Source organism: Oryctolagus cuniculus, chromosome 11 (genome assembly GCF_964237555.1).
Source record: "Oryctolagus cuniculus chromosome 11, mOryCun1.1, whole genome shotgun sequence".
Lineage (NCBI taxonomy): Eukaryota > Metazoa > Chordata > Mammalia > Lagomorpha > Leporidae > Oryctolagus > Oryctolagus cuniculus.
The window spans coordinates 45,223,902-45,248,445 of NC_091442.1; the positions used below are offsets into that span (position 1 = coordinate 45,223,902).

The 24,544-nt window shown below is 44.5% G+C and overlaps 1 protein-coding gene across 11 annotated transcripts in view; it reads right to left on the reverse strand.

The window, feature by feature from the left end:
* Positions 1-24,544, reverse strand: part of RALGAPA2 (Ral GTPase activating protein catalytic subunit alpha 2) — a 328,989-nt gene that overhangs the window by 269,950 nt on the left and 34,495 nt on the right. The window contains exon 1 of one of the 11 annotated variants that reach the window (XM_070052137.1): positions 3,837-3,919. The exons of the other annotated variants lie outside the window; for them this stretch is intronic. The gene's annotated coding sequence lies outside the window, so the exon portion shown is untranslated. Of the gene's footprint in view, positions 1-3,836; positions 3,920-24,544 lie in introns of those variants that run through there. 11 annotated transcript variants of the gene reach the window in all.

Sequence of the window (24,544 nt, forward strand, 5' to 3'; positions counted from 1 at the left end):
CAAGAACCTGAACCATCATCTGCAGTTGGTACACATTAGCAGGAAGATGGAATCAGAAGTAGAGTGAGAACTGAAACCTGCACACTTCAATATAGGACACAGAAGTCCCAAATAACATTTTTACTACCTTGCCAAATGCCTGCCTCTACTTGCATTTTGAAATTAAAATTTTATTGATAAATAATAACTATTTATTTATGGGATGCAAAGGGATGTTTTGATGTATGAATAACTCCTGGAATAATTACGTCAAGTTAATTAACAAAACTGCCACTTCATATATTTAGCTTTTTAAATGAGAACTTTTAAAATATATTCCCTTAGTAATCATGAAATTTAAAATGCATTTTTATTATCTATGGAGACCACACTAATACAATAGATTTGGAAAACTTATTCCTTCTGCTTAACATCTTCCCCTTCCCCTTTCTCCCCTCCTCTCCAGTCTCTGGCAACCACCACTGCAGTCTCTACTCCTCTACGTTTTGACTTTTTCAGATTCCACATGTACTTGCGATGCAGCAGTATCTGTCCCTCTGTGCCTGGCTTATCTGAGCATAATGTCCTCCAGGTCCATCCGTGTTGCCGCAAATAACAGCACTTCCTTCTCTTTAAGGCTGAGCGGTATTCCACTGTGTAACTGTAATACATTTCATTTCTCTCTTCATCCATTGATGAGCACTAAGCTATTTTCCATATCTTGGCTACTGTGAACATTGCTGCCGTGAGCATTACAGTGGAGATATCTCTGCAACATACTGATTTTGATTCATTCCTGGATCTTGTGGTCATTCTACAAGCATTTTTAGTTTCTTGAGGAACCTCCATATTATTCTCTATGATGGCTGTACTAATTTACATTCCCACCAACAGTGCACATGGCTTCTCTTTTCTCTACACCCTAGCTAACAATTATTATCTTTCATCTTTCTGATAATAGCAATTCTAACAGGTGTGAGGTGATATCTCATTGTGATTTTAATTTGCATTTCCCTGGGGATTAGTAAGGTGTTGGCCATTTCTGCTTCTTTTGAGAAAAGTCTATTCAGGATATCTGTCATGTTACAAGCCCCTGCCTCTAAAGAGTATACCGTTTCCTGTGTTAGTATGTGATAATGCTGACATAAACAGATCCAACACACATCCCAAACTTCATTAGGTGAAAGGTACCTGCACTTAGGACAAGAAGAAGGCAGGCGGGGAGAGAATGCTGGAGGAAATAGCAGTAAGGGGAAGAGAGAGAAAGGAGAGAGCAAAGCCCCTGTCAGAAGTCTGCAGGAGGGACCAAGACATGAGAGCAGAGTGCCTCATCTCAGCAGGGGCTTCCTGGGATGCTTCCTTGAAAAGGAAGTGGAGAGGCAGGTAAGCCGGGGGCAATGTGCTTTTGGAAACAGAAAAGGAACTAAATGGCCTGGACCAAAGTCTACAGGGTAAAGAGGATAAACAAAGCGTAGTTAAGAGATGAAATAGTCAGGATGGGCAGGTAGAGCAGCTGTGGCACACGGAAGACTCAGTGACTCCAGTGGCTTAAGAGATGCCAGTGCTTTTACAGGAGACATCAAATCCACACACAATCTTTGACATGAGGAGAAGAGGAATACCAGCTCTGGTTCTGCACATCCTGGAACTTGAATTAGCAATGGATTATCTCAGTGGAGACGTACTTCCAGGCAACTGGGTATATGACTCTGGGGTGCAGGAGTGGGACTTGGGTGGTAACAGGAGACAGGCAGCAGCTGAAGCTGTGTGTCCACGAGAAGGCAAGACGCAGCCCTGGGGGTGTCAGTGCGTTGGGGAAGGGCTGCGAAGAAATTAAAAGCAGAGGCTGGAGAGCAAGGTGCATAGAACAGACGCGAAATCTTCAATGCTCTGTTTGTACCCTTATTTATTTTAAAGATCCGAAATGCTTAAGACCATTTAGATGCACAATTTTGTTAGAAAAAGTTAGAGATGCTAGAAAAATGTGGGGAAATGGATGTTAATTATTTATTTGAGAGGCAGAGTTAAAGAGAGAGAGAAGGAGGCAGAGAGAGAGAGACAAAGAGAGATTCCATACACTGATTCCCTTCTCAAATGCCCACAATGGGCAGAGCTGGGCTAGGCTGAAGTCAGAAGCCTGGAGCTCCATCTGGGTCTCCCACATGGGTGGGAGAGGCCCAAGTACTTGGGCCATCTTCCAGTGCTTTCCCAGGCACCTTAGCAGGGAGCTGGATTGGAAGTGGAGCAGTCAGGACTAGAACTGGCACCAATATAGGACACCAGCATCACAGCTTAACCGACTGTGCTACAACATTGGCCCCATTATTATCTCTTGCCTGGGAATCTAACAACCTTTGTCATGCAGACATCAAAGGTCAGGCATGATCTCACTAGTCAAAGTGATCAGTTTCAGTTCACAATTGAACATAATGATAGGACTAAGAGTCAAAGGGATCACATAAACAAGACTAGAGTCTGCTAATACTGATAGAATTAAAAAGGAGAGAACGATCCAACATGGGAAGTGGGATACACACCAGACTCATAGAATGGCAGATGTCCTAAACAGGACTCTGGCCTCAAATCAGCCCTTAAGGCATTCAGATGTGGCTGAAGAGCCCATGAGAGTATTTTAGGCATGGAACGCCAAGACACTCTAAGGGAAAAAAAAAAAAAAAAAAAAAAAAGCTAAATGAAAGATCTCTGCGAGTGAGATCCCAGTTGAAAGAATGGGCCATCAAAGAAGGAGGTACCTTTCTCTGAAGGGAGGTGAGAACTTCCACTTTGACTATGACCTTGTCTAAATAAGATTGGAATCGGCGAACTCAAAAGGCTTCCATAGCCTTGGAAACTCATGACAAGAGCCTAGGGGGATTACTGACACCATAAACAAGAGTGTCAATTTGTTGTGCACTTACTCCTCATGTAGGATCTCTGTCCTTAATGTGTTGTACAATGTGAATTAATGCTATAACTAGTACTCAAACAGTACTTTACACTTAGCATTTCTGTGTGGGTGCAAACTGTTGAAATCTTTACTTAATATATACTAAATTGATCTTCTGTATATAGATATTTGAAAATAAAATAAAAAGGTCATGCATGAGAGCCTCATCTATGAACTATGCAGAGGCAAATGGTTGAGGTGGAGATGAGAGGATCAAAACAGATTTTCACCCTGCAATATATACCACCATGAATTTTAGATGAATAACACAGAATAGAGCTAAATGTAAAAATTGGGTTATTGTACTTTATTAAGTTCTGTTACATTACAAGGAGAGTGAAAAAGTTTAAAAATCTGCTTTCTAGGCTGGTGCCATGCTTCACTTGGTTAATCCTCCATCTGCAGCACCAGCATCCCATAGTTCTAGTCCCAGGTTCTAGTCCCGGTTGCTCCTCTTCCACTCCAACTCTCTGCTGTGGCCCAGGAAGGCAGCGGAGGATGGCCCAAGTGCTTGAGTCCTTGCACCCTCATGGGAGACCAGGAGGAAGCACCTGGCTCCTGGCTTCAGATCGGCATAGCTCTGGCTGTAGCAGCCATTTGGGGGGTGAACCAACGGAAGGAAGACCTTTCTCTCTGTCTCTCTCTCACTGTCTAATTCTGCCTGTCAAATTAAAAAAAAAAAATCTCCTCTATATAAATAGCTGAATAAGAACTCGGCTGGCACCACGGCTCACTAGGCTAATCCTCCGCCTTGCGGCGCCGGCACACCAGGTTCTAGTCCCGGTCGGGGCGCCAGATTCTTTCCCGGTTGCCCCTCTTCCAGGCCAGCTCTCTGCTGTGGCCAGGGAGTGCAGTGGAGGATGGCCCAAGTGCTTGGTCCCTGCACCCCATGGGAGACCAGGATAAGTACCTGGCACCTGCATTCAGATCAGCGCGGTGTGCCGGCCGCAGCACTTTCTCTCTGTCTCTCTCTCTCTCTCTCTCACTGTCCACTGTGCCTGTCAAAAAACAAAAACAAAAAACAAAAAAACCACTCATATGACAATGATTTTATCAACAGACCACACACTTAAATTTTCCCATGAGCTGTAGAATGACATACATGCAAAGATGAACCCACAGAGCTAGCCACAGCCTACAGGAAGACATCACAAGCAAAGGTGTTGAACGAGAAATCCAGTGACTCTGGAACTGAGAATGAGGGCAAGGGTCTCTATCAGCTGTTTGCCAGGCCCAACAAGCAATTTCAGATTCACAAATAAACACACATGCACAGTTTGAGGATCTCCAATATGAGAGACAGACAGAGAGAAAGATTTTTTTTTAATTTTATGACAGCATTCAAAATTTATGATTAACTCATATTTTCTCTTCACTGAAAAATTACTATAGAATCTAGTTTGGAATCTTTAATAATAAATTAGTAATAATCTTTGCAAGCTGACTTCGCTGGGGTATAGACACTGTGATGTAGTTGGGAGTACAAATGGAGTTAACACCTGTGAAAGAGAACAGGCCACAGTGTACATGGCAGGGAGCCTGTGACCATGATGCAGAGCTGACAAACCCCTAGTAGCCTAGGGGGCGCTCTAGAGCAAGCAGCAGAAGAGTCCAGACATAGCCAGGCCCTTATATTGCCGCCCCCTAGTCACTGGCTGTGGCCATGAAGAGAAAGCATGACCCAGGCTGGAAACTGAAGGCTGGAAGCCATCAGCTATCACCACTCATTGTGGGTGACAAAATCCTGCTTGAAAGGACACCTGAGCAGCACATCTATATATGTGCCACCTTAACCTTCAAAATTATTCATTAGCCTATTCTCTTATTAAAGGTGAAGCACTAGAAATGCACCCTACTTCAGGGACATGAGCTGTGTGTTGGCATTGTTTCTCATCAGCTGGCTGCCCCTCACTTTGATGGAAGCCTGGTCTCACTGGGTCCTTCCTGCACTGTTGCTGCCCCCTTTCCTGCAAAAGGGCACAGCAAGGACTCCACGCCCTGCCTTCTCATGCGCTCTCCTTCAGGGGATTCAGTACCACAGATCATCTTGTGAGCCCATCTTGCCACTGAATTTAAAACTGTTGTGTAGCAGGTGCTGGGAAAATTAAAGACTCATGACAGATCTTACCTTGGACTACATGAACATGTGTTGACACATCCACTGTTCTTTTTTTTTTTTTTTTTAAGATTTATTTGTTTATTTGAAAGTCAGAGTTACAGAGAGAAAGAAGTAAAGGCAGAGAGACAGAGGTCTTCCATCTGCTGGTTCACTAGCAGACGGCTGGATCAGAAGTGGAGCAGCTGGGTCTCGAACTGGTGCCCATGTGGGATGCCGGCACTGTAGGCAGTGGCTTAACCCTGTATGCCACAGCGGCAGCCCCACCACATCCACTGTTCTTCATCTCTTCAACTTAGGAAACCAACCTGGTACTGAACTGAGCTTTTTATTTTTCCCAAATACATATTAGTTCCCTTCACTTAGTTTCCTTTTGTTAGTATACAACAGAAAAATCAGACCACAGCAAGACAACACTTTTTATAGATTCCTGAATATGGTCAATATGCCAGAAAAGTAGTCTCCAACTCATTCTGAGGTCAGGCCTAACATCTCACCACTTCTGGGTGGAAGCTTTCAGATTTACAAAATGGGTGTACTTTAAAGATAACTCAAAAACAAACACAACAAGGGTTGGATATGAAACATCATGCCCAATTTCTGAGCTACTAAGAATATTCTCAAATGGACAGAATCTTACAAACAATTCAAAGGCTGATAAAACGTTACCCACATTGATGCTTCTTTTTGTACCCAAATATAGCAAGGGCTTCTTTTCATACATTAAAGTCTATGAGGTCAACTGCAACAACAAAAAGCCCAATACAAACCATCTATGTCTACATCCTAAGCCCGTCCCCCAGAAAGTCCCCGATGGAGTCCACCTTTACAATCTGGCATTTCTTCTACTGCAGCTGATATTCTAAGCTACACTGCCGAGAATGCCACATAAGCTATTGACATCGTTTGTAGTTTCACTGGAGAGTAAAATAAAAAAAAAATTCCAGAAAGCCACACAGTGTGAATAAATATTACTTTTCTGAAAAACACATGGCTCTGTTTAATGCTCGGTGCTCAGCTGCATCTATATGGTAATCCATTATAGCACACTCGAAATAGAAATTAGGTATTACTACTGATCAGCACATCAGGGAATCTGTCATTCTTTTAACTGATTATCCATAGTTCTTTTTTCTCCAGAACCTACTGCATGACCAGGAATAATGTGAAATGTAAGCTGGAGTTTATACAAGATGCTACAGTGTACTTTAAAACTACTGGTCTTCATTTAATTTGTATGATAAATCTTTTTTTTTCCCGAATTATTACCAGATGATTGCAACATATCCCAGTGGATTCACGCTTGATTTCAATTCCACTTAGAAAGGTAGGACAGCAAAGAATGAGGAAAATATTACATACCAGCTCACGTAAGGGAATCTACTGAAGCAAAGACCAACTCTACACCTGCACTGTCTGCCAGCAGAGACAGTGGGAGGCAGCCCCTCCCCACCCCCGCTGTGTGACACAGAGAATGGTGATCAGAGCGGAATGTGTTTCAAAGAACACAAGTCTTAGCTGCTCCATTTTTTTTAGTAATAAATGTCCAGAAAACTTGGGATGAGAACTGGATAGTTCAATTCAAAGATAGCAATCTGTGAATGTCTGTGTTATTTTGGTTTCAGAAGGACCTATGTGTGTAGGGCCTGGTGGCATTCACACCTTGAGGCAGACCTACAAAACAAGCAACTTGTTTTTCTACTGTCTTGGGCCTGTCGACTCACCTCTTACTAAAAATGACTCAATTCTTTGATGCAGACAGAACATTCTCACTGAACTCTGAGTGTCAACATTTGTTTGGAACCTCAAAATTAAAATGAAATGCAGCTGAATGAAGATAATATTAAAAGTAAAAGCAATAATGCTCTTCTTCTTACCTAGGCCATTCCTTGCAGTACAACACACTAGGTATACTCCTTAGCCATGCTGTTTTGGGGTAAGGAAAGCAGAGCTCCATTTTGACACATCCTTTTCAGACTTGAAGATCAAACTCAAACATGGCTTTGTGTGAGAAGCCCACTCAACCAGACCCTTCAGCAGGATGCTCCCCGGCCTGAAAGGCCCAAGGCCCACTCCACCACGAGGCAGACTGTGGATTCTTTGAGAGAAAGGGCCTCACTATCAGTATTCCCAACATCAGGAACAGTGCCTGGTACACAATGTTTCCTAATAAACACTGCATGTGCAAATAGAGTAGGGGAAAAAAAAGGCAAAAAGAAATAAAATTCTGGTTTACATGTAGAGGCGTGAAAAAAAAAAAAAGGAAATGTTAATGCATTTGGTAGATGTTCCCACTCTAACATGAGAGCAACAGAGCCCCAGGAGAGCAGGCACTTGATAGAGATGCCTGAGAATGAAAAAGTGTTTCCAAACATCCAACAAAGCTCAATGTTTGATCAGATTATCACTTGAGAGGCAATACTTTTCTTGGCTAACAAGGAGATGAGTAAAAACATTTCAAAAATTAGATTTAAAACACAAGGCAAAAAAAAAAAAACTAAAGGAAAAATAAAAAAGAAGAAGTATCTAATTTCTCCTTCATAAATGTCAGAAATCAACCAATTTTAAAATATTGGAAAACCTGATTAAGCAGGTTTAGATTAGAAAAGCATGAAGGATCTTATATACTAATAAAACACTTAGAGAAATTTGTACTTAAACAAAGCACAGATGAATCTATAAAGGGGCACAGTGGGGCAGGGCAGGGGTTGCCTTATAATATCTGTCTTCATGAAAGTAGAACATTCCTAGAATCATGGGTCAGCAAAGGAGACTGTCAAAAAGAGGGATGGCAATTCCTCCTTCTGAAATAGATTTAGTGAAAAACATAGGGTCATTTTTTAGACCTTCTGATTCATGTCCTTAAAAGATTCAAGAGGACACTTGGATCCTTTTTACGCAAACCATATGCTATGGTTGGACTAGGATATGGCTTCCATACTCATGCAGTCAAGTCCCAAGGTCGTGGACTGACGGCACAAAGAGGGTGGAGGTATGATTCAGTAACGGTATTTAGGAAGAGGGCCTGGGGATGGACTCACAAGAGCGCATATTAAAGCCTGAGTCGATACTCTCTCTGCTTCCTGGTTCACCACGTGATCTGCATACCTTCCCAGATACAAACCTATGAGCTCACTTGATCTTGGACTGTGAACCACCAAAACCATGATCCAAAACAAACCTCCTTCCTTCATAAGTAACCTGTCTTAGCTATCTTGTTATAGTGACAGAAAGTTGACCAATACACTATGAGTCAAAAATTATAGTCAACTAAAGGTTTGAAATCAAAAGGTATTCTAGAGTTAGAAGTACATCAGGCACACATCTCCCTTCCTCAACATACTACATGTTCCACACTGCAGCAAATACAGATTTTAATTAAAATAAACAGTACAAAAATAAGGCTGTGGGCATATAAACACTGTGACAGTAAGCTGTATGTACATAATTGGAGTTAATATGGTTATAAATAATGGAGTAGGGGTGGGCATTCGGACTAACGCTTAAGATTCCTTTATTCCTATCCGAGTTTCTGGATTTGATTCCCAGCTCTGGATTCCATTTTCTGCAGATAAAGTCTTTGGGAAGCAGTAGATGATGGTTTAAGTAGTTGGGTCCCTGCCACCCATGTTAGAGACCTGGTTTCAGTTTCTGGCTCCTGGCTCCTGGCTCCAGGTGAGCCCAGGCCTGGGAATGAGCCAGAAGATGGGAGGTGGATATTTCTCTGCCCACTCTCTCTCTCTCTCTGCCTCTCAAATAAATAATCTTTAAAGAAAATTAGTACGGCAATGCTTATTTTTAAAAAAATAGAGCAAATTCCCCAAATAATTATCATAAGAGAAACAACATCCTAAGAACATTATATTAAAATTATATGAGTGTAAACTATTTACAATAGCTGAGAAATGAGAATACAAAAGATAAACAGTGTTAAAGTAAAAGCGTGAGACTTCAAATATTGCTTTATTCTTTTTGTTTCTTATTCAACAGGTAGAGTTACAGACAATGAGAGAGAGAGACAGAGAGAAAGGTCTTCCTTCCGTTGGTTCACTCCCCTAATGGCCGCAATAGCCGGCACAGCGCTGATCCGAAACCAGGAGCCAGGTGCTTCCTGCTGGTCTCCCATGCAGGTGCAGGGCTCAAGGACTTGGGCCATCCTCCACTATCATCCCAGGCCACAGCAGAGAGCTGGACTGGAAGAGGAACAACCGGGACTAGAACCGGTGCCCATATGGGATGCCGGCACCGCAGGCGGAGGATTAACCAAGTGAGCCACTTTATTCTTAATACACATAATTAGAAGAAAAATGGTTGAAATCATATTTTGTTTATTTAAACTTTAAAGATAACTATTGAAATGAAAGAAAATAGAAAGCATAATTCCTGGCTGGCACCGTGGCTCACTTGGCTAATCCTCCGCCTGCAGTGTTGGTACCCCAGGTTCTAGTCCCATTTGGGGTGCTGGATTCTGTCCCAGTTGCTCCTCTTCCAGTCCAGCTCTCTGCTGTGGCCCGGGAAGGCAGTGGAGGACGGCCCGGTTGCTTGGACCCTGCACCAGCATGGGAGACCAGGAGGAAGCACCTGGCTCCTGGCTTCGGATCGGCGCAGCGTGCCGGCTGTGGCGGCCATATGGGGGGTAAACCAACGGAAGGAAGACCTCTCTCTCTCTCTCTCTCTAACTGCCTGTCAAAAAAAAAAAAAAAAAAAAAAGGCACAATTCCAAATTGCAAAGCATATTGTATAAGTTAAAAAGCAGTGACCTCTTCCCCACAAATGAAGTTAAAAGCCAAAAATGTTGGTTACTGGACTGGCACTGTGGCACTGCAGCTTAAGCTGGCACCTGCAATGCCAGCATCCTATATGAGCACCTGGTGGAATCCCGGCTGCTGCACTTCGCATCCAGTCCCCCGCTAATGCACTTGGTAAAGCAGCAGGAAATGGCTTCAGTTCTTGAGCCCCTGCCACTCACATGGGAGACCCAGATGGGGTTACAGGCTCCTGGCTTCCTCCTAGCCCAGCCCTGGCCATTGTGACCATCTGGGGAGTGAACCAGCAGATTCAAGACTTCTCCCACCATCCCCCAAACCCATCTCTGCTTACTCTGCCTTTCAAATAAATACATCTTTTTTTAATATTGATTATCATATTTAAACAGCACATATATAAACAAGTCAGATTCTTCTACCAAAGACCATGTCTATCAGAACTGGCTTTCAAACAGAAAGACTGACAAAATTTTTCTATTACTTGGGAAATTTTTAAATACTCTTCTGAACAATATCCAAGCTTAAAAAAGAAAACTAGGTTTTTAGGTTAAATATAATCAACAATGTGAATCATATGTAACAAAAACTGGTCAAAGCTAAAAAAAGAGGTAAATCTATAAACTTGAATTCTCTGTAACACAAGCAAGAAATAAAACTTGGGGGCCAGCACTGTGCTGTAGCAGGTTAGTAGTGCCAGCATATCATGTGGGTGCCAATTTGAGTCCGAGCTCCTCCACTTCAGATCCAGCTCCCTGCTAATGTGCTGGGGAAAGCAGCAGAGGATGATCCAAGTCCTTAAGCCCCTGCACCCACATGAGAGACCCAGAAGAAGCTCCTAGTTCCTGGCTTTGGATCAGCTCAGCTCTGGCCACTGCAGGCATTTGGAGAGTGAACCAGCAGATGGAAGACCTCTCTTTCTTTCTCTGTCTCTACCTCTCTCTGTAACTATCTTTCAAATAAATAAAATAAATATTTTTTAAAAAGGAAATAAAGGTTTTAAACTCACAAAGTCAAAATACGGCATTTTTAAGAGAGAAATCAATAAAAGCAAAAATTATTTCTTTTTTTTAGGTTTATTTATTTATTTGAAAATCAGAGTTACACAGAGAGAGAAGGAGAGGCACAGAGAGAGAGAGAGAGAGAGAAGGAGGGAGAGAGAGAGAGAAAGGTCTTCCATCTACTGGTTCACTCCCCAATTGGCTGCAACGGTCGAAGCTGCATCATTCTGAATCCAGGAGCCAGGAGTCTCCTCTGGGTCTCCCATGTGGGTGCAGGGGCCCAAGCACTTGGGCCATCCTCTATTGTTTTCCCAGGCCATAACAGAGAGCTGGATTAGAAATGGAGCAGACAGGACTTGAACTGGCACCCAACAAATGGGATGCCGGCACTGCAGGCGGAGACTTCACCCACTACGCCACAGCGCCAGCCCTGCAAAAATGATTTCTAATACCGAAATCATCTCCAAGCACTGCTAACTACTAAGGTATTGATGGGGTTCTAAACTGGTGGTAACACAGGTGAATAAAGCAAATATCCTCCAAATCAACCACTTATTTAATTCATCAATAAATGCTCTCGTTCTTTGCCAGGTACCACACAAAAAACCAGAAACAAAGAGATAAAAGACACTGTTCCTGCTCTAAAAGATACAGCTCTAAAGGGTTTTGGGAAAGGCAAGGAAATCGGGAGTGTTGGCGTATGCACAGCAAGGGAGATCAGAGAGGGCCTGCTTCCGCAGAACAGCCTGGGAGACAGCCTGGAGGGTACAGAGGTGAGCCGGGCGGAGAAGGGCATCGCACACAGGCTGGACAGCAGTAAATATGCCCTGCTGCTTACCTGGGGGCCTTCACGGGGATGCCTGTGGGCACAGAAGTAAGACAGGTGATGGGGAGAGGAGGAGGAGGCAGGGGCCAGGTCAGAAAGGGCCTTGAATGCCATGCTGCAGAGCTGGATCTGTGTCATAAAAGCAATGGGAATGAGGGAGACAGAAAGGACAGAGGAACACAGGCCAAAGAGCAGCTGGCAGGACCCTCCCGCAGGAGGGCACTGAGGCTGTGCACATAGGCTAAGATTTCAGGCAGCAGGGAGCATCCAGGAGCGGTACAGAGCCACGGAGTGGAGAAAATACTACCAACATGGAACAAGACAGACAGGGCAGTGTAATCAAGTACTAAAATGAAATATTCAACACTTCTTAGTAGGTATCAAAGTGCAATATTCGGGAAATTGGAAACATAGGCACTTGATAGTCTATAAGAGGTTATTTTCTCAGTTTGCTTAAGATCATGCAAAGGTCTAATCTCTTTTTTAAAGAAAATCAAATTGCACTAGACTCTTCACTTTTAATGAGAACATCCAGTGACCTTCACAAATCCCCAAATTAGTAGCATATAATTCTACCCACAGTATGTGAGTTTTGCCCTGAACAGAGCACTCACTACAACTGATTCCCGTGGAGTTTGCTTTCCACACAAGGGCTGCACATAGGAGATCTCAGCCACAGCCTGATCTGCCATGCAAGTCTCTGGCTTCTGGCTGAAACAGCTTTAGCTCTCAAGTCTCTTTAATTTTCTAACTAGTGCAACTAGTTGGTGGACTTTTCTAGGCCATTTTCTATAAAACAAATCAACAAAACCTGGAAAACACTTCAGAGAGTTGCCAAGTTGAGTGACCAATAGAGAAATAACTAAGCTCCAGCAAGATGCTACACTTGGTTCCCACACTGACACAGAGCGCTGAAACGCCACAGTCAGACGTCATCCAAGGCCTGCGGGTTCACGCGGGACTGACCACCCCGTCAGGCTCCCTCAGTCAATGCCCAGGGTTCTGCAGCAATTGCCAGCATGCGTGCTTCCAGGTCAGACTCTTCCCTTCCAACCTGCCCAGTGTCACAAGCACATCCAACACTAGATGTCGCTCTCTAACAGCTCGCACAGGACACATCCACGTGGACAACAAATGACAGAACTTGTACAACTCTCTCCGAAATGTATATACATATATCTAAGAAGAACCCAACTCCTCCAACTTGTGTTACTACATTAACTTCAATCAACACAAAAAGAGAAAAAAACTTTACACATCTCCCGCTACCCTAATAATAAATACAACAGGCTTGGGTTCTACTGGGATCATTCTAATGTATTTAGCCTGCCGACAGTGTCTACCATCTGCCCGTAGAGGATCCTCAAGAGCACTGACTGGTGCTGCCTTCTATAGGAGCTCCTCTTGAGGGTGTCGGTCACCCACAAGTCAGGGGGAACACACCGTGAGGGGCCAGCATGCCAGGAAGCTTAGGGCGCCTGGACTGCAACATAACCACAAGAATGTAATTTCAGACTTCCACAAACACCTTATCTTCAGTTTCCCTTCTCCCAAGGTGAACTGAGTAATTCAGTATGTCCTGTTGGGTGACTCCCAAGTTTCTCACCTGTAAGTCTCAATGCCTAAGGAAGAGAGCAGTCTTAAACACTAAACTGGAAGTCAAACAGCCCAAGGAGAATGGCTCCTCTCAACTCAACATCTGCAACCCAATTCAAACAACCAACTGTAATGAGATGGAGTTTCAGACTCCTGGCTTCCACCTGGCCTATCCCTAGCCATTGTAGCCACTGGGGAGTGGACGATTTGGGGAGTGGAAGATACCTCTGTCTACCTTTCTATACCCCCCATCCCATCCTACGTAGTTCTGCCCTTCACATAAAATTTTTTGGGAAAAAAAAAGCTTTCATTAAATAAGCACATAAAAGACCTAGGCCCTGGGTTTTATTATTTCCCTGGTATCCAGTACAGACTATAGGGAACACATGAGACATGTGACAAAAGACATAAGACAAGGGGCGTCAGATTCTGACCTGGTTGCTCCTCTTCCAGTCCAGCTCTCTGCTATGGCCCGGGAGTGCAGTGGAGGATGGCCCAAGTGCTTGGGCTCTGCACCCACATGGGAGACCAGGAGGAAGCACCTGGCTCCTGGCTTCGGATTGGCGCGGCACACCGGCCGCAGTGTGCCAGCTGTAGCGGCCATTTGGGGGGTGAACCAACAGAAAAAGGAAGACCTTTCTCTCTGTCTCTCTAACTCTGCCTGTCCAAAAATAAAAAATAAAAAATAAAGACATAGACAGATCACACTACACCATAACAATAATGCTGTCATTTGTAGTTGTTCCCGAACAAGGGTTCAACACCAAAAAAAACAAAATATGACTGACATTATAGAGAAAGTGAGGATCATACACCTCTATTATCATGTTAAAATACTTTCAGTGTGCTATAACATATACTTCTCATGTCATAACTGTGACCCAATATTCTGATGTGATATCCAGTGGCATTCGCTTCCTGGCCAATAGGAACTCATCATGACTTTGGGGATGGGAGATGGATGTGTGGGTTGACTTGGCTCATTTTGAAATATTCTCCAGGATATTTGCACTGATACTGGCTTTCTCCTAACTGGAATCCATCATTCAGAATTATGACAGTGACCTAGAAGCTGCATTCAAAATTGGATTTATTCTTTGCAAAGAAAAAAAGAACTAAAGTATTCAAATATTTGAAATCCCCAATAAGAACTTAAATTCCAAGGACTGGAGGAGAATCACCTTTTCTTGTTTATTTTATTTCCTCTTGTCCCTCTTCTACTCGATAATAGTTAAGTGGTCCTTCCGAGAAAAAGAAATAAAAAGCAGTAACTGTCTGAGAGGTTTGCAAAGGGAAGTCCTTCACCTGGGTGTGGGAAGCAGGGTACTGCACAGCAGCACACAGCCTGCAAGAAGCAGTGACCGACAAAGCAAGGAGAGCCGGGACTGGGGAAACCAGGTAAGTGGACAACACGACTCCAGCATCTTGCTATGTATTATTCACTTGTAGGAGAAGGCTCTGACCATCACAGAAACCAACAGAAGAGACTGTTCTATAATCCCTGAAGACACGCTGCCTGAATGTCTTGTCTAGCATTCAGCCCAGCCTTTTTGTTTGTTTGTTTGTTTTGACAGGCAGAGCTAGTGAGAGAGACAGACAGAGAGAAAGGTCTTCCTTTTTCCGTTGGTTCACCCCGCAAGTGGCAGCTACGGCCTGTGTGTTGTGACCAGCGCGCTGTGCGGATCCAAAGCCAGGAGCCAGGTGCTTCTCCTGGTCTCCCATGCGGGTGCAGGGCCCAAGCACTTGGGCCATCCTCCACTGCACTCCCAGGCTACAGCAGAGAGCTGGACTGGAAGAGGAGCAACGGGGACAGAATCTAGCGCCCCGACTGGGACTAGAACCCGGTGTGCCAGCGCCGCAGGCGGAGGATTAGCCTGGTGAGCCACGGCACCGGCCAAGCCCAGGCTTTTTCACTGAACATGCACTTGAGTTTCCAGTTTATTTTCAAAGGGTTACAAAAGATGCAGTCCAAACCAAAGAAGACAGAGGGAGAACAGGGAAGGCAGGGTAGCAGGAGGAGGATGGGATCCAATTGTACACATAAACCTAGCTTTCTCAGGCGATTCAGTATTAACATCTGAAGCAGAACAGTGCTTTTAAATTGAAAAGTTCTAAACAAACAAGCACTTAAGTTAGTGGACTGCATAAGCAAGCAAAGGTACAGAGTGAAAAACAGCCATTTGTTATACCTTCTTTTGTACAGCTGAGAGCATCCAGTTGTGTTACTATTAACAGGGAAGTTATTTAAAAGTCCTTTTCACATACATCGAGGAAAAGAATTAGAGGCTACAGCCGCTACCTTTATTGTCTGACTTGGAGCAATGAAAAAGACAGGCAATGTTAAATTCCACTAAAGTAAGACACAGATTCCACGACAGCTCTAGAGTCACTAGTGGTCAAATTATGACTCCCACCCCTAACTCTACCCAGCGAGACTGTGCACAGAGAGGCCTGTCACTCCATCCAGCATCGCCACCACACTGCAGGGAGGAGTGGGAGTCAGCAAGTAGGGGGCCTGGAGAAAATCTCAAACAATCCAATTGGCGTATTCAGTCATAAAGGGAAAACATAGGCTAGGGGCCATGCTATTGCTTCCCTTCCTCTGTACGCCCTGTAAGAGGCCACCTCCTACATCAATGTTTCCCAAAGCAGCAGCTGTTCCCAAGAGAGGAGGGACACAGAGACACAGCGGTTTGTCTTGGAATGACACCACAGCTGTTTTCTTTATCTTGCACGCAGGTGGGTGGCAAAAGGTAGATGGTGAAGTACTAAATATCTGGTAATTATTTCCATCTCCAAACAAGCATGAAACTGGCAGAATACAATTGAGCATTGCTCTTCCCCTTGGTGTGTGCAAAAGGCCACTTTAGAGGGCTGCTTCCTCCACCCATGGAGGAAAACGCTCCCAGCCTTCAGCCAAGGGCACTTGGGTAATAACAAGAAGCCCAGAGATGGCTGGCACTGTGGCTCAATAGGCTAATCCTCCGCCTGCGGCGCCGGCACACTGGGTTCTAGTCCTGGTCAGGGCGCCGGATTCTGTCCCGGTTGCTCCGCTTCCAGTCCAGCTCTCTGCTGTGGCCCGGGAGTGCAGTGGAGGATGGCCCAAGTGCTTGGGCCCTGCACCCGCATGGGAGACCAGGAAAAGCACCTGGCTCCTGGCTTCGAATCAGCGTGGTGCGCTGGCCGCAATGCGGCGGCTGCAGTGGCCATTGGAAGGTGAACCAACGGCAAAGGAAGACCTTTCTCTCTCTCTCTCTCTCTCTCTCTCTCTCACTGTCCACTCAGAAGCCCAGAGAAACCATTCCAGTAGGGCTCTTAAAGTGCCCGGTCCTAGAAGGACACAGGTGTGCAACATGCTGAGGACCTCACCAAGTGTTCAACATAGAGGAACAGTCTTTGAAATGACTTGAATAAAGCCTCTACTGGAGGGCTCAGAGCTACCCTAACATGGGAGCCACCGGCCCCATGAGGCTACTGAAGTTTAAATCAACCAAAATGACTTGCAATTAAATCCTTCAAGTATACCAGCTTGTTTGCAAGCTCTTAATCCCCCCCAATCCCACCCCCACCCCCACCCCCGGTAGGTAGTGATTATCCAATTGGACAGTGTAGTTAACGAGCTCCAACCACTGGCAAAAGTTGTACTGGACAGCACTGCTCTAGAAATGAAGCAACTGAGATATTTGGAAATTCAAAGGTTAATCAGCGTTGACACAATTTAATATTTAAAACTCAATGAAAGGGGGCTGGCGCTGTGGTGTAGTGGGTAAAGCTGCCACCTGCAGTGCCGGCTTCCCATATGGGCGCTGCTTAGAGTTCCAGCTGCTCCACTTCCGATCCAGCTCTCTACTATAGCCTGGGAAAGCAGTGGAAGATGGCCCAAGTTCGTGCACCTGCATGGGAGACCAGGAAGAAGCTCCTGGCTCCTCACTTCAGATCAGCGAAGCTCTGGGCATTGCAGCCATCTGAGGAGTGAATCAGCGGATGGAAGACCTCTCTCTGTCTCTCTGCCCCTCCTTCTCTCTCTTTGTAACTCTGACTTTCAAATAAATAAATATTAAAAAAAAAAAAACCTTAATGAAAGCATACAACTAAATTTCATGCCAAAAAGACTACACACACACACACACACACACACACCCGCCCCGCCCCATGAAGTTCTTGTTCGGAGAACAAGGCTGCATCTGTAGGATCATAGGCTCACAGATGTGGAAGAGACGCCAGAGGTCAGCTTGTCCACACTCTCACTTTACAGACATGGAAGCCAAGGTCAAGAAAGACTAAGTGCCTCCATCAAGCTTGTTAGTGTGAAAGTCTGATCTCAATCTAGACAGTTCTTCTGACACCTTTTTCCAATAGCTTTTATCCAGCTTCAGGTAAGAAAACAAAGTGTTTTTAACACTAGGGCAATAAAAATAATTCCGTGGGAGACAAGTGGAGAAGTTAAGAGACTTTCATCCAGCAATAAACACTAACATACAAGTCACCGTAAGGGTACAAAGGATTGTAACAGTTGCTGGTCTCAGGAACCGTATCCTCTAGTTAAAGGCGAAGATGGGACAGATGCTGTGGTACAGTGGGTGAAGCCGCCAGGTTGGGATGCCCGCATTCCATGTCACAGTGCCACTCCGAGTCCTGGCTGCTTCCTGTTTCTAGTCCAAGTCCTACTATTGCACCTGGGAAGGCAGGAGATGGCCCAAGTCCTTGGATTCCTGTCATGCACGTGGGAGACCTGGATGGAGTTCCTGGCTCCTAGCTTCGGCCTGGCCCAGCCCTCGCTGTTGTAGGCATTTGGGGAGTGATAGAAGATCAATGGGTACAAGATCTCGCTTTCTGTCTTTCCCTTTCTGTCACCCTGCCTTTTAAATAAATAAGCAAATCTTTAAAAAGGAAAAGAAAAAGGCAGTCTTTAGACCTAGCCACCCTGGGGACTAAGAACATGCAGCTATCATCACATGGTAGCACATGCAGTATGCGGCATTATCATGAGTTCATGGGAGAAAATGAGCTTCTAGCTGGAGCTGACAGAAGAAGTAATGGGTTTGAACACAACCCAAAAGGATGGGTCAGATGGGGAGAAGAGCAAAGGGCAAGTCCCTGAAAAGCGAATTGCATACACCAAGGGGCAGAAGTAAAACGATGCCAGAAGAGGTCAAGAGGCAAAGCAGCTTGAGCCTGGCAGGGCGCTTCCATGGGATACGGCAACAACACGGGAACGTGACAGGGACCACACTGGGGCAGGGAGAGGACAAGGAGCAGTAGACCAGCTTGGGCCCCACCTGGCAGATTACAGAGCACCCATTCGGGCCTCTAGGAAGGATAATGGTGACATAAAAATGCTTAATCTGGCAGGGTAATTTGGATAAAACTTAGAGTAAGAAATATATAAATCAAATGTCCTCTTTCCCTGCTATTTCAAATTCTGTGATGTTTGAAAAACAGAAACAAAACACACACACAGAAACAAATGAGAAGCATTTCGATGCTAGAACACACGTCTATTTTGAACTTAAACTTCTTTTCAGTGTGTTTTTAATTGAAATGTGGACAGGCAAGGAAATATTTTGCTAACAAATTCTAGAAACTTTAAATCCAACTATTCCATTTCTCTACTAAAAAGAAGATAACATACACCACGGCGGACTTGGGGCCACCAAGCCTACAGCCCAGCTCTCTTTATATTCTCTTCTTTCATGCCTTAAGTATCTTGCCTCTTTTCTTTCTTCTAATCCATTCCTTATTTATAAAGTATCCCTACCCAGGATCCACTTTGTGATTTCACACATCTTCATAATTCCACCTCTCCTAAAGGAAGCCTTTCCCAATTATTTACACATGCGGAAGTACTCACCCCGAAATCCTCATAAAGCATCTCTTTATACGGCACTAACGTAGAAAGCAGCAATGAAGTCACTCAGTACTCAGGACAAACCACAGAATTACAACCTACCTTCTAAAGCCAGAGACAGAGTGAGAATGCGGCATAAACAAAAGTGATGCAGGTTTATTATCCATTCATATTCACTATGCAAAATGAAAGTTTCATGAAGCTTTGAATAATATATATTTGTTCTACTATGTAGGAGACTAATCCCCTGCACCCCCCTCAGTCTAGAATTTCTAGGCATCACGGGAAGGTATCAAAACTTCCTCAGTGGAAGGCACAGGACTAGGGTCTCTGAAGGGCTTTCCTGCTACAGAACGAGTCCTAAGATCAACCATAACACATGTAATTCTTGAAAACAGGGGGTAAAGCAGCCGTTTACAGTGCTGCCTTCACATATGGGTGCCGGTTCCAGTATCAGCTGGTCTACCTCCAATCCAGCTCTCTGCTGTGGCCTGGGAAAGCACTAGAAGATGGCCCAAGTGCTTGGGCTTCTGCATCCTCATGGAAGACCCGGAAGAAGCTCCTGGCTCCTGGCTTTGGATTGGCCCAGCTCCAGCCATTTCGGCCATTTGAGGAGTGAACCAGCGGATGGAAAACCTCTCTGTTCCTCTCTTCCTCCCGCCCTCCCTTCCTCCCTCCCTCCCTCCCTCCCTCCCTCTGCCTCTGCCTCTCTGTAACTCTGCCTTTCAAATAAATAAACCTTTAAAGAAAAGAAAGCACTTTAAAGAAAAGAAAGCACTACTGGGCTTTGGAGCACATACAGAAACTAACTAGAGGTGTAAAACACAGTAGGGGACGAAGAAGCAGTGAAGAGGGAAGGAGGCAGACGTGAGACAAAATCTGACCCATGAGCAATGCCAGGGTGCCAGGGATCGAAAGTTAATACCAGCACTACAACTACAGATGTCTGTTTTTTCCAGTCCCTATACCCCTCTGCGTGGTGACTTTGGAGGACTGAACCTGAAATTTCATTAATATGCCAGGTCCTCAAATGGAGCTAAAGTGAACCCAGTAAGACAATTCCCAGACTCCTAGAAAAAGCAAATACAAGCCCTCTAAAAGAAACCAGTATTAAATTTGTGTTCAATTGACACAGATCTCAAAGTCAAAGCACAGACAGAACTAATGGATTCTAGCAATCCACAGCGCAGTGCAGTGACTACAGACCACAAGAATATATTATACACTTTATGAAGAAGCGGAGGAGAGGAGCTGGGAGGCTGACAACAGGAGGAAGGGCGGGGAGGCGGGAATGCTAACGGTCCCATGTGTTCTGTTTACTCTGCACACATGTGCTGAAATATTGAACTGTGCCCCATAAAGATATACAAGGAACAGACATTTAGTGCAACCATTAAGTGGCATTAAGATGCCACTTGGGACTCCCACATCCCATAACAGACAAGTGCCTGGGTTCAAGTCTCAGCTTCACTACAGATTCCAGCTTTCTGCTAATGCGCACCCTGGGAGACAGCAGGTGATGACTCAAGTATTTGGGTCATTGCCACCCACATAGTGGTGGCACATCACTATGCCACACTGCCACAGTCCCAGACTGAGTACCTGGCTCCTGGCTTCAGATTGGCCCAGCCCTGGCTATAGCAGGCAAATGGGGAGCAAACCAGTAGATGAGAGATCAATTTCTATCTCCATCTCTTTCTCTTTCTCTCTCTTTCCCCCTGTTTTTCAAATAATATTAATTCAATTAATTTGAAAACAAAGATACACAAGAATTACATGTTAATCAAAACAATTTTAGGGCCAGCGTGGTGGCACAGAAAGCTAAAGCCAATGCTTATAACACAGGCATCCCACATGGGAGTGCCACTTTGACTCCTGGCTACTCCAGCTTCAATCCAGCTCCCTGCTACTCTGCTTAGGAAGGCAGCAGGTGATGAGCCACTTTTGTGGGAGATCTGGATGGAGGTCCTGGCTCCTGGCCTCGGCCTGGCCCACATGCAGCTGCTGTCCTCATCTGGAGGGTCAACCAACAGACGGAGATCGCACTTTGTCTAGCTCTGTGTCACTATGTCTTTTTTTTTTTTCAGGCAGAGTGGACAGTGAGAGAGAGAGACAGAGAAAGGTCTTCCTTTGCCGTTGGTTCACCCTCCAATGGCCGCCGCGGCCAGCGCGCTGCGGCCGGCGCACCGCGCTGACCCGATGGCAGGAGCCAGGTACTTCTCCTGGTCTCCCACGGGGTGCAGGGCCCAAGCACTTGGGCCATCCTCCACTGCACTCCCTGGCCACAGCAGAGAGCGGGCCTGGAAGAGGGGCAACCAGGACAGAATCCGGCGTCCCGACCGGGACTAGAACCCTGTGTGCCGGCGCCGCAAGGCAGAGGATTAGTCTAGTGAGCCGCGGCGCCGGCTACTATGTCTTTCAAATAAATAAATCTTTAAAAAAAAAAACTTTGATAAAATGAAGAGTGAGGTTTTTGTCCAGGAAAAAAAAAAGTATATAACAAAAGATGCAAGAAAAGAAGCCACTGAAACTACCAACAGGTTTAGACAACTAAAGACTTGAAACAATAGAATTATCAGATATAAAATATGAAATATATAGTAAGTGGCTAAGAAAATAAACTGTCTACAAATGAGCAAGGATCAAGAGATTATTGAGGGGCCAGCACTGTAGCACAGCAGATTAAAACCCCAGCCCACAGAACCAGCATCCCATATGGGTGCCGGTTCTAGTCCCAGCTGCTCTACTTCCAATCTAGCTCTCTGCTATGGCCTGGGAAAGCAATAGAAGATGGCCCAAGTCCTCAAAGACTAAGAAAAAGACCTTAAAAAATACATGTAAAGAAACGATTATCCTGAATACAGAGCTTAATATTGTTACAATGGCAACTAGCAGAGAGAAAACACACAACACAAATAATAATATACCTAACATCAATAACAAGGTGTGAAGGCACTGAAGAGCGACTTAAGGCAGATGAAACTTACAGGGTCATGACCTGAGCCTCCAGAGAAGAGAAGCTTCTTTGTGCCCATGAGATTTAAAACTCTGATGGTAAGAACAAATTGTGAGAATGCTTCAAATTCTTAGAAAAAAATACAACTACCTAACCAGAATCAAGAAAAACAGATGGCCTGAATAATTCTAAAACTATTAAAAAATCTGAATGAGTGGTTAAAATCTTCCTACAGACCGTGGCTCAATAGGCTAATCCTCCGCCTGCGGCACCGGCACACAGGGTTCTAGTCCCCATCAGGGCGCTGGATTCTGTCCTGGTTGCCCCTCTTCCAGGCCAGTTCTCTGCTGTGGCCAAGGAGTGCAGTGGAGGATGGCCCAAGTGCTTGGGCCCTGCACCTGCATGGGAGACCAGGATAAGCACCTGGCTCCTGCCTTTGGATCAGCGCGGTGCGCCAGCCACAGCGCGCCGGCCGCGGTGGCCATTGGAGAGTGAACAACAGCAAAGGAAGACCTTTCTCTCTCCTCTCTCTCACTGTCCACTCTGCCTGTCCAAAAAAAAAAAAAAAACAACAACAACAACAACAAAAAAAACTTCCTATAGACCAAAAAAAAAAAAGTTTCAGGATTTTTTTTAAATAGGAAAGACTTAACAATAGTCCAGCAACAGATCAGTCCAATCTTAGAGAAACTGTTTTATGTAATAGAAAAGGAGAAACACTTGAAAATACGTTCTACAACCTTTATGTAATGGGACCAATCATAAATAATATAAGGGGTGGGTATTTGGCCTAGTGATTTTTAAAAAGCTCATTAAGACGGACATCCCATATCTGAGTGCCTAGGATCAAGTCCTAACTCTGCTCCTGATTCCAGTGTCTTATTAATATGCACCCCAGGCAGTGATGCCTCAAGTAGTTGGGACCCTATCACTCACATGGGAGATCTAGATGGAGTTCCCATCTCCTGGCTTCAGACTGGCCCAGCACTGGCTGTTGCGGGCATTCAGGACTGAGCCAGCAGATGGGAGTTCTCTCTTGGTCTGTCTGTCTGTCTCTCTCTCTCTCTCTCTCTCTGTCTCACTGTAACTCTGCCTTGCAAATATATAATTTTTAAAAATACTGCGAGGGGAAATTTTAGCCAACCTCCCTCAGTTGTGAATCTAAAATCATAAATTCAAAACTGCAAACAAAATATTTGCTCATTGAAAAATCTAGAATTGTAATTTACTATCTTAACACTCATAAGATGATCCCAATCACTGCAGAAAAAAATTTGAAAACTTCAAAATTCATATATGACTTTTTTTTTTGGTAAATCTTACCAAACTGGGAATAGCAACATCTTTAATTTAATTTGATAGACTACTTGCAAAAATTTTATAAAGACATTCTTAATGGTGATATATTAACAAAGCTCTATTTAGATGAGTAACAGAATGGCCAGTTTTATTCCTTTTATTTACAATGTACTGGAGGGCTGAGAAAGAGTAGTAAGACAAGAACAGACTGACTAGTAAGCCTGTCCACTCATTATTCATAAACAATCTGACACTTTACCAAGCAAACAAACCAAAAAAAAAAAAAAAACTATAAACAAAATGTAGGAACTAAATAAATAATTATATTCATTTAATCCAGCAGTGGGAGTGAAAACATTAGAGCTAAATTTAAAAACATGGTTGGGAGCCGCCACCTGCAGCACCAGCATTTCATATGGGCACCAGTTAGAGTCCCAGCTGCTCCACTTCCAGTCCAGCTCCCTGCTATGGCCTAGGAAAGCAGCGGAAGATGGTCCAAGTGCTTGGGCCCCTGCTGCACCCACATGAAAGACCAGAAGTTCCTGCCTCTTGACTTCAGCCTGGCCCAGCTCTGGCCACTGTAGCCATTTAGGGAGTGAACCAGCGGATGGAAATCTCTCGCTGTCTCCTTTCTCTCTCGGTAACCCTGACTTTCAAATAAATCAATAAAAATCTTTTTAAAAAATGGATGAATCTTAGGAATACTGAGTAAAAAAGCAAGTCACAGATGACTATTACTATATGAGATCATTTCTGTTACACTGGAAACCACATAAAACTACATAATGAATTATTTAAGGATACAAATGCAAATGGCCAAACCACTGTTTTTTTACAAGGAGAATGATAAGAACACAGGGGCCAGGGGTAAGAAAGGATGGCATCAAAGAACAGCACCTAAGTAAATTCTAGTTCTTCAAATGGGCAGGGGGAAAATGTCAGGAGTGTGGGCTTTATTACTCTGTTTCATAACAGCCATGTACATTAGATACTTTGGCAAATGCATCAACCATTATATAACTAACACAATCTAAGTGAATGGAGTAGTACAAACTGTGGTCAGCAGATACATAGGAGTATCTGGGCCTTTAAATAATAATTCCTCTGCACAGGTTTCATTCCCGGGGTAGCGGCACAGGAAACACAATGAGCACCATGAAATACGGGGTTAGGAAAGGGGAGCCAAGGTGATGGAGTGCCCGCCACGGGCCAC